We start from the raw sequence: 10,157 nt of genomic DNA, 5'->3' as shown, positions 1-10,157 counted from the left end.
CAGAGCAGAACAGTGTCCCTTGGCATCAGATAGAACCGAGTTTGAGACTTAGTTCTCCTATTTTCTGGCTCTGTGGCCTTGGCAAGTTCCTTCTTCTCTGAGCTCAGCCTGCTTATCAGTAATGATAATAACATTAGTGACTATTAGTGAACACTTACTAGGTGCTGGGCACTATGCCATGTGCTTTGCGTATCTGTTAATTAACTTTCACGACAATCCCTGGAAGTCAGTTCTTATGCTTTTTTTTTTTTTTTTTTTTTTTAAGATAGAATCTTGCTCTGTCATCCAGGCTGGAGCGCAGTGGCACAATCACAGCTCACCACAGCCTTGAAGTCCTGGGCTCAAGCAATCCTCCTGCCTCAGCCTCCTGAGTAGCTGGGACTACAGATGCATGCCACCACATCTGGCTAATTTTTTTGCAGAGACAAGGGAGTCTCATCTCACTATATTGCTCAGGTTGGTCTCAAACTCCTGACCTCAAGCAATCCTCTGACGTCAGTTTGCCAAAGTGCTGGGATTACAGGTGCAAACCAAAATGACTGGCCAATTCTTTAATTCTTATCTTACTGTATTAGTTTGCTGGGGCTGCCATAACAAAATATCACAGACTGGGTGGTTTAAAGAGTGGAAATTTATTTTCTCAAAGTTCTGGAAGCTGGAAGTCCAAGGTCAAGGTGCCAGCAGGATTGGTTTTTCCTGAGGCCTCTCTCCTTGGCTTGCAGATGGCCACCTTCTTCCTGCATCCTCACACTTCCTGTGTTCTGTGTACATGTACCCCTGGCATTGCCTCCTTTTCTTATAAAGACACTGGTCTTATTGTATTGATGTCATGACTTCCCCTTTCTCATGACCTCCTTTACCATCACTACTTAATGAATCGCGTGAACCCGGGAGGTTGCAGTGAACTGAGATCATGCCACTGCATTCCAACCTGGGCAACAGAGCAAGACTCTGTCCTAAAAAAAAAAAAAAAAAAAAAAAAGGTACTGGGGGTTAGGTCTTTTACATATGAATTTGGCCGGGGGGAGGTAGGGTGGACACAATTCAGCTCACGACATTTAACAGAAAGGAAAACCAGGCTAGTGAGGTACAGTACCTTGCCCAAGCCCACTCAGTAAGTGGCAGCGCTGGGATTTCGATTTGGAGGCCATTTAAGTTTAAACTAATTAAAATTAAATACAATTTAAAATTCATTTTCTCAGGCATACATCTCACATGCTCAGTAGCCAATGTGGCTGTTTGGTACAGAGTTGGACATTGTAGATCTGGAACATTCTCATTATTGCAGAAAGTCCTGTTGGACAGCCCTGCTTCAGAGTCTATGCCCGTGGCCTCTGTGAGCTCTGCTCTGGGGGTATGAAACTCAGGGAGCTGTTGTGAGGACTAAAGGAGCTAATGTCTCCTAGGTGTCCAGGACACACAGAGAGCTTGGGAAATGGTAACTGCTTGTGGTATTATTTTTAAGTGTCAAACAGAGAGGGACTTCTGGGATGCTGGAACAGTGGGGATTATAGACACCATTAAATTTCACCTGGTAAGACTCAACTTGGTCATTGTACTCAAAGAAGCACATCATAACTAGGCGTGTTTTGGATGAATGAACCTAGTCAAATATCTGGCCTTTTTTTTTTTCAGTTAGCATTTTGAGACAGGAGGCAAATAACATTATTATAGTTTACTGATATTCCAAGTTCCTTCTGCTGATCAATCTCCTTGGACGTCAGTGACTAAATACATGAATATAAGATCGTTCTGCAGTGGGCAGGTCTATGTAAACCTACCCCCAAAAGTTGGAAGAAGCTGAGAGGCCAAAGAAAGAGGCTGGTAAATCAAGTTTCTTAGGAAAAAATACTTAATAGCGTCTTACAAACCGAAGCCATGCCTGTGTCTTGGGCAGTGGGAAGACCAGATGGTGGATCCCCATGTTATTATGACTGCCCAATGGGTTCTTCCTGCCCACTGCCTAGATACAGTCGATTTATCAAGACAGGGGAATTGCAATAAAGAGTTTAATACTCATAGAGACAGTTAAACGGGAAACTGGAGTTTTATTATTACTCAAATCAGCTTCCCTGAAAATTCAGAGGCTAAGGGTTTAAGCCGGGCATGGTGGCTCACGCCTGTAATCCCAGCACTTTGGGAGGCCGAGGTGGATGGATCACGAGGTCAGGAGTTCGAGAGCAGCCTGACCAACATGGTGAAACCCCATCTCTACTAAAAACAATAAAATAAAAAAATTAGCCGAGTATGGTTGTACATGCCTGTAATCCCAGCTGCTTAGGAGGCTGAGGTAGGAGAATCGCTTGAACCTAGGAGGTGGAGGTTGCAGTGAGCCAAGATTGTGCCACTGCACTCCAGCCTGGGCAACAGAGTGAGACTCTGTCTCCAAAAAAAAAAAAAAAAAAAAAGATAGTTTGGCCGACAGAGGATAGGAAATGAGGAACATTGATTGGTGGGTTCGGGGCTGAAATCACAGGGAGTTGAAGCTGTCTTCTTGTACCACGTCAGTTTCTGGGTGGGGGCCGTAAGACCAGATGAGGCAGTTTACTGGTCTGGGTGGGACCAACTAATCCATCAGAATTCAGTGGCTGAAAAATATCTCGAACACCAGGCCGAGGTCTTACAATAGTAACATTATCCTTAGGCACAACTGGGGAGGTTAGGAATTTTGTGGCCTCTGGCTGCACGACTCCTGAGCTACAATTTCTAATCTTGTGGTTAATGTGTTGGTTTTACAAAGGTGGTTTGAGTTCTAAGCAAGGAGGGAGTTTCTTTTGGGAAGAAAACTCTTTGTTTTAAAGCTAAACTCTAAACTAAATTCCTCCCCAAAGTTAGTTCAGCCTACACTCAGGAGTGAACAAGGAAGCTTGGAGGTTAAAGGCAAGATGGAGTTGGTTAGGTCAGATCTCTTCACTGTCATAATTTTCTCACTGTTAGAATTTTTGCAAAGGCAGTTTCACCATTACTCCCAGACCCAGGGCTTATATACCATAGGGAAAGGGTGATTCAGAAGGGATGCTTAGGGCAATTGACATAGAAAACATCTAGGTGGTTTGACCTGAGAGCAAGATTTATAGCAAGTATTGGCTCTTCTACAAGGAACAATAGATAAACTGGAAATTTTAGGGGCCCTTTTGGAACTGGGCTTAACCAGAAGCCCATATGGTGGATTAGTGTCTGAGATGGAGCTGCTTTGGCCTCCACAAAGACGTATTTCATTTCTACTTTCAAGAAACTTACAATCTAGAGCAAATGCACCATGGCATATGAGGTAGTTTGGATGTGTGTCCCCACCCAAATCTCACATTGAAATGTAATCTCCAGTGTTGGAGGTGGGGCCTGGTGGGCAGTGATTGGATCATGGAGGTGGATTTCTCATGAATGGTTTGGCACCACTCCCCTTGGTACTGCCCTCACAATAGTGCATGAGTTCTCATGCAATCTGGTTGTTTAAAAGTATGTAGCACCTCCTGCCCTGACTCTTTGCTCCTGCTTTCGCCATGTGACGTGTCTGTTCACCCTTTGCCTTCCGCCATGATTGGAAGCTTCCTGAGGCCTCCCCAGAAGCAGATGTTGCCGTGCTTCCTATACAGCTTGCAGAACTGTGAGCCAATTAAGCATCTTTTCCTTATAAATTACCCAGTCTCAAGTATTTATTTATAGCAATGTGAGGATGGACCAAAACACCATATCATGCAACACTTTAATACTTTAGCAACCAGCAAAGTTGTACAACTGTCAGTTCTTGTTCTCATTCTAGCTCTATCTCAGCATGGGTTACCTGCAGACTGATGAACTTCCCTTCAATAACCATTGAGATGTCAGTTGATTCATTGGTAGATCCAAAACTCTTTTCCTACAGAACAACGTAGTCTTTGGAAATAATCATGGCAATAGTCTTTGGAAATATGTCCAAAGCCAAGATGCTAGATTTCCCTAGAGTGCACATCACTCAGAAGATTAAGAAAGACTTAAAGGAGGTGGTATTTGCCATGATGCTTGAAATATGGGAATGTGTCTACTAAGATACGGGGTAAAGATATTCCAGGTAAAGAGGAAGCATGAGTCAGTCCCTGTGTGTGTGTATGAAAGACACATTCTATAGCAGGATAACAGTTCAATTGGCTGGAGTTTTCTTCCATGAAGACCCTGGTGCAGGAATGGGTGGTGGATGTATGAGTGACACAAAAGAAGGTTCAGAGCCGTGCGCGGTGGCCCACACCTGTAATTCCAGCATTTTGGGAGGCCGAGGCAGGTGGATCACCTGAGGTCAGGAGTTCGAGACCAGCCTGGCCAACATGATGAAACCCTGTCTCTACTAAAAATACAAAAGTTAGCTGGGGGTGGTGGCAAGCACCTGTAATCCCAGCTACTCAGGAGGCTGAGACAGGAGAATCGCTTGAACTCGGGAGGCAGAGGTTGCAGTGAGCCAAGATTGCACCACTGCACTCTGGTGTGGGTGACAGAACAAGACTCTGTTGAAAAAAAAAGAAAAAAGAGAAGGTTCAAAACCATGCCCAATACAAAAGGAATTAGGTGTATGATAAAGCTAGCACCGCTTACCTGTGAGAAAGTGGTAAGATGTTAAGGTAACTGGTCTTAGCAATAAAATAAAGCTGAATTTCCAAGTGATTTCTTACACTAAAATATTCTGGACAAAACCATGAAAATCTCAGATTAAAAAATGACAATGTAAAAACTAAAACAAATGAAGTCCCAGAAGTGGAGAGCTTTCTAACAATGACATAAAACTCAAAGGAAAAAAATCACACAATTTAATGACTGGAATGTATAAACAAAGCACCAGAGGAAAATGCCTGCAGCACTCGTTAAAAAGGCTGGATTATTTAATGTGGAAAGAGCTTGCACAAATCTAGGTAAAAGGAGACCAACCTAGAGAGGTGGACAAAGGACACGGGCAGGTGGTATTAGAATAAATGCAAATAGGCAATGATTCTTTGAAAAGCATGCTAGACACAGATCTTAGAGGTAATGAAGAAAATGTAAAATTTTAACTTTTCTTGTGTGAAATACGGCAAACATACATAAAAGTACAGAAACACAAATGGACAGATTAGCAAATGCTAAAAATGTGCTTAAAAGAACCACCTTACCCCACCTGCTCCGCGACCACTGTCTGGTAATCAGCATCTAATTTCTATCACCAGAAAGTAGTTTGCTTGTTCTTGAACATCATGTGAATGGAATTGTGCTGCCTGCACTCATTTGTGTCTGGCTTCCTGTACTCAATGTTAAGCCTGCAAAACTCATGCATGCTGTTCCATGTTACTGGTATTTGTTCCTCCTCTTTTGCTAGGTAGTATTCCATTGCATGTCTCTGCCACAATTTATTTCTCTGTTCCTCTGTTGTTGAGACATTTGGGTCGTTTCTAGTTTTTCGTCGTTATGAATAGAGTTCCTATGAACATGTGAATGCAAATTTTAAAAAAATATTGTATTAATTACCCAGTCTCAGGTATTCTTATATACTCTTGTATTGCTCTAAAGGAATACCTGAGACTGGGTAATTAATAAAGAAAAAAGGTTTAATTGGCTCATGGTTCTGCAGGCTTTACAGGAAACATAGTAGCTTTTGCTTCTGGGGAGACCTCAGGAAGCTTCCAATCATGGTGGGAGGCAAAGGGAAGTGGGATGTCTCACATGGTGGGAGCAGGAGCAAGACAGGGGAGGTGCTAAACACTCTTAAACAACCAGATCTCTCAAGAACTCACTCACTATCTCAAGAAGAGCACCAAGGGGATGGTGCTAACCGTTCATGGGAAACACCTGCGTGATCTAATCACCTCCCACCAGGCCCTACCTCCAACACTGGGATTACAATTCGACATGAGATTTGGGTGGGGACACAGAGCCGAGCCATATCAGATATATATTTTCACTGGGTATATACCTTAGGAATGGGTCCTTATAAGAGGGAAGCAGTGGGGCTGGGAGGGAGGGTGGTCAAAGCCAGAGGTATAAGGAGAAAGTAATGAGACCATGGAGGCAGAGATTGTAGCAATTGCAGCTGTAAGCTGAGGAATGCAGGTGGCCTCTAGAAGGTGGAAGAGGCAAAGAATGGATCTCCCTTAGAGCCTCTAGAAGGAAGCAGCTCTATTGATACCTTGGTTTCACTGCAAATAGGCAGTGGATCTCTGAAAAGCATGCTAGACACAAATCTTAGAGGTACTGAAGGCCGAGGAGGCCCATTTCAGACTTCTAACTTCCAGAACTGTAATAGAATATATATATTTGTGTTGTTTTAAGCCACTAAGTTTCTGGTAATTTGTTACAGCTGCCATAGGAAAGAATCAAATTCCAGCTTGGATCAAATTCCAGACTCTTATAAGCTCTGCAGCCTTGAATCAGTTCTGCAACTGCCAAGTCCCTTTCCCCCTCTGTAAAATGTGAATCTATCAAGAGTATGTCAGAAGCATCACATGTCAGTGTTCAGAAGTTGGCATTTAATCAGTAGGTGTTGAATGATGTAGTTCTGTCTCTTTTTTTCTGACACGAGCATTGTGTTTGCAGGAGAAAAACTGCTCAGTGAAGGAAGAGGCAGGGCATGGAGGAACAAGAATGGGATGAATTTTATCTTACTCATTTCCTGGAGGAATTTTGACAAAGCAGAGATGAAGGCGAGTCCTCATTCCTAATTCACCAGGAGGCTGTTAGCCCAGCAATTGGGCGTGACTGTTCCTGCCCACTGTGCTGTGGGTGGCAGCTGTGTCCCTGGAGCCCCACATCCCCAGAGCTCCAGGTATATTGTGGCGGCATTTATATATTTTTTTTTTTGTAATTTTTTTCTTTTTTCTTTTCTTTCCTTTTTTTTTTTTTGAGACAGAGTCTTGCTCTGTTGTCCAGGCTGGAGGCTGCAGTGCAGTGGCAAGATCTTGGCTCACTGCAAACTCCACCTCCTGGGTTCAAGTGATTCTCCTGCCTCAGCCTCTGGAGTACCTGGGATTACAGGTGCCCGCCACCACGCCTGGATAATTTTTGTATTTTTAGTAGAGACGGGGTTTCGCCATGTTGGCCAGGCTGGTCTTGAACTCCTGACCTCAGGCGATCCACCTGCCTCAGCCTCCCAAAGTGCTGAGATTACAGGCATGAGCCACCGTGCCCAGTCATTTTTTTGTAAATTCTTTCTAAGGTACTTTTGCTGTAGCATATTGTGGCTTCAGGCCTCCCGGCACTGGGATTGTGGAGTGGGCCGCCGTTTTCTTCGTCTTCCTCTTCAGGGCACACAGACTGGATGGATGGGGGAGGAAGACAGGGGAGAGGAGAAACAGGTGGGACTTTGGAGGTCTTTGAAGAGAGTTTGACACAGGTTGGGGCAATTGAAACCCCAGGTCTCAGTCATTGGAGCTGTTCCTTTCCTTTCTTTATTTTTTAGAGACAGGGTCTTGCTCTGTTGCCCAAGCTGGAGTGCAGTGGGTTGATCAGAGCTCACTGCAGCCTTGAGCTCCTGACCTCAAGCCTCAACCTCCTGCCTCAGCCTCCCAAAGCACTGGGATTATAGGTGTAAGCCACTGCCCAGCCCAGGCCTGTTCTTCTCTGTTTACACTCACTTTCTAGATTCTCTCTCCGGTGTCATGGTTTAAATACCAACTGGTTGCCAATGCCCAGTGATAGGGTTTGGCTCTGTGTTGCCATCCAAATCTCACTTTGAGCTGTAATAATCCGCACGTGTCAAAGGCTGGACCAGGTGGAGATAATGGAATCCTGGGGCTGTTTTTTTCCCACGCTGTTCTCGTGATAGTGAGTGAGTTCTCATGAGACCTGATTTTTTTTTTTTTTCCTGGAATCTTGCTCTGTTGCTAGGCTGGAGTACAGTGGTGCGATCTCGGCTCATTGCAACCTCCGCCTCCTGGTTTCAACTGATTCTCCTACCTCTACCTCCCGAATAGCTGGGATTACAGGTGCACACCACCATGCCCAGCTAATTTTTGTATTTTTAGTAGAGACAGGGTTTCACCATGTTGGCCAGGATGGTCTCGACCTCTTGACCTCATGATCTGCCTGCCTTGGCCTCCCAAAGTGCTAGGATTACAGGCATGAGCCACCGCGCCTGGCCTGACCTGATGGTTTTATAAGGGGCTTCCTCTTCTGGTCGGCACTTATTCTCTCACCTACCGCCCTGCGAAGAGGTGCCTTCTGCCATGGTTGTAAGTTTCCTGAGACCTCCCCGGCTATGCAGAACGGTGAGTCAATCAAACTGCTTTTCTTTATAAATAGCCCAGTCTCAGATATGTCTTTAATAGCAGCATGAGAACAGAGTAATACACCCAGTGTGGTAGACTGAGTAATTACTTCCTCAAAATGTCCATGTCCTAATCCCCAGAACCTGTGAATATGTTACCTTATATGGCATAAAGGACTCTGCAGATACGACTAAGTTAAGAATTTAGCAGGGGGAGATTATGCTGGTGGGTTTGATGTAATCCCAAGGGTCCTTATACGAGGGAGACAAGAGATAAGTGTCAATAGTAGGAGGTGCGATGAGGGAATCAAGAGGTTGGGGTGATACCAGGAAGGGGTCGTAAACCAAGCAATGTGGGTGATTGCTCTGAGCCCCGCCAGGCTGGAATCACGGTGACAGCTGGGCTGCCTTCCTTTCTGGAGGCTCTAGGGAGACTCTGCTTCCAGACTCACTCTTGTGGGCAGAATTCTGTTCCATGTGGTTGCAGGGCGGAGGGCCCTATCTGCATGCTGGATGTTGGCTGGGGCTGTTCTTAGCTCTGGAGGGTGCCATGTTTCCTGATCCATGGCTCCCTTCATCTTCAAACCGGTGACAGAAGCTCAGGTCTCTCTCCTGCCTCTTCTCCAGTGAATCTCTTCAGCTAGGAAAGGGCCTCTGTTTCTAAGGACTCAGGTGATTAGTAGGTTGGTGCAAAAGTAATTGCAGTTTTTGCCATTGCTTTCAATGGCTTTTGCATCAAAATAAGAGATTGGGCCCACCTGCATAATCAAGGAGTGTCGCCCCATCTCAAGATCCACGACCTTAGTCACATCTGCAAAGCCCCTTTGCTGCGTAAGATAACATACGCACAGGTTCTGGGGATTAGGATATGGACATCTTTGGGGGGCTATTCCTCTGCTCTCCTGTACTCCTTGCCTCCCATGGGTTTAGTGGCATTTTCTCTCCTGCTATCAGAAGGAATTGAGCTTCGAGCTCATAGTGATCACCTGCTGGCCACCCTATTCTTCCATTATCCTAGCCATCATCCTGGCCAAATCCTCCTTTGAGATGGAGTCTCGATCTATCACCCCAGGCTGGAGTGCAGTGGTGCCATCTTGGCTCACTGCAACCTCTGCCTCCCGGATTCAAGCAATTCTCATGCCTCAGCCTCCCAGGTAGCTGGGATTACAGGCATGCCACTAGGCCTGACTAATTTTTTTTTGTATTTTTAGTAGAGACGGGGTTTTATCATGTTGCCCAGGCTGGTCTTGAACTTCGGGCCTCAGGTGATCCACCCGCCTCAACCTCCCAAAGTGCTGGGATTACAGGCATGAGCCACCGTGCCTGGCCAAAGGCCTTTTTTTTTTTCTGAATAGCAAATAGTTTATTGGTAAGTACATGGTTTCAACGGGAGTGATAAATTCACATAAACACGAAACAATAATTAAGTCAAAAGAATAAATGCTTACCAATCATCAGAAAATCTGTGGCCATTAGGACTGGCACGCGAAAACTCAAAATCACTCAGAGGCCAAATCTTAAAGAAGATTCGTCCTCTTATTAGTCCATAGGGAATAGGTCCATAGTACCTGGAATGTGGAATCTGTAGAATTCTGTAGATTATCACCTAACCAAACATGACCCACTGGCACATAACTATGGCTTTTAAAGAAATCTAATGGACTAGTGGTGAGGATTTGGTCTCCTTCTGATTACTCTTTTACAAATATTTGATTTTGGATCACTTGGGCTTTTTGCAATCACAATGTCACCTCTTTGGATATCACAAAAATGTACACTAAGATTTTCTGCAAAGACAATATCTGAATTTTGAATGGTAGGTTTCATTAATGGTCCAGAACACATGACAGCACCACTAATGTATTCAAAAGCACTATACAGCTATACTGAATAGCACAGCCAAGCCGAAATGTTTTCCCCAGAACACCACAAAACATAGTTCTATGTAGACTCTGCC

General features: G+C 44.7%; 1 pseudogene; it reads right to left on the bottom strand.

The window, feature by feature from the left end:
* Positions 1-7,145: 7,145 nt before the first annotated feature.
* On the bottom strand, positions 7,146-10,137 carry LOC112634962 (annotated as a pseudogene).
* Positions 10,138-10,157: the final 20 nt, after the last annotated feature.

Source organism: Theropithecus gelada, chromosome 11, assembly GCF_003255815.1.
Source record: "Theropithecus gelada isolate Dixy chromosome 11, Tgel_1.0, whole genome shotgun sequence".
Taxonomy (NCBI): Eukaryota; Metazoa; Chordata; class Mammalia; order Primates; family Cercopithecidae; genus Theropithecus; species Theropithecus gelada.
This window is presented reverse-complemented; position numbering and strand designations above follow the sequence as displayed.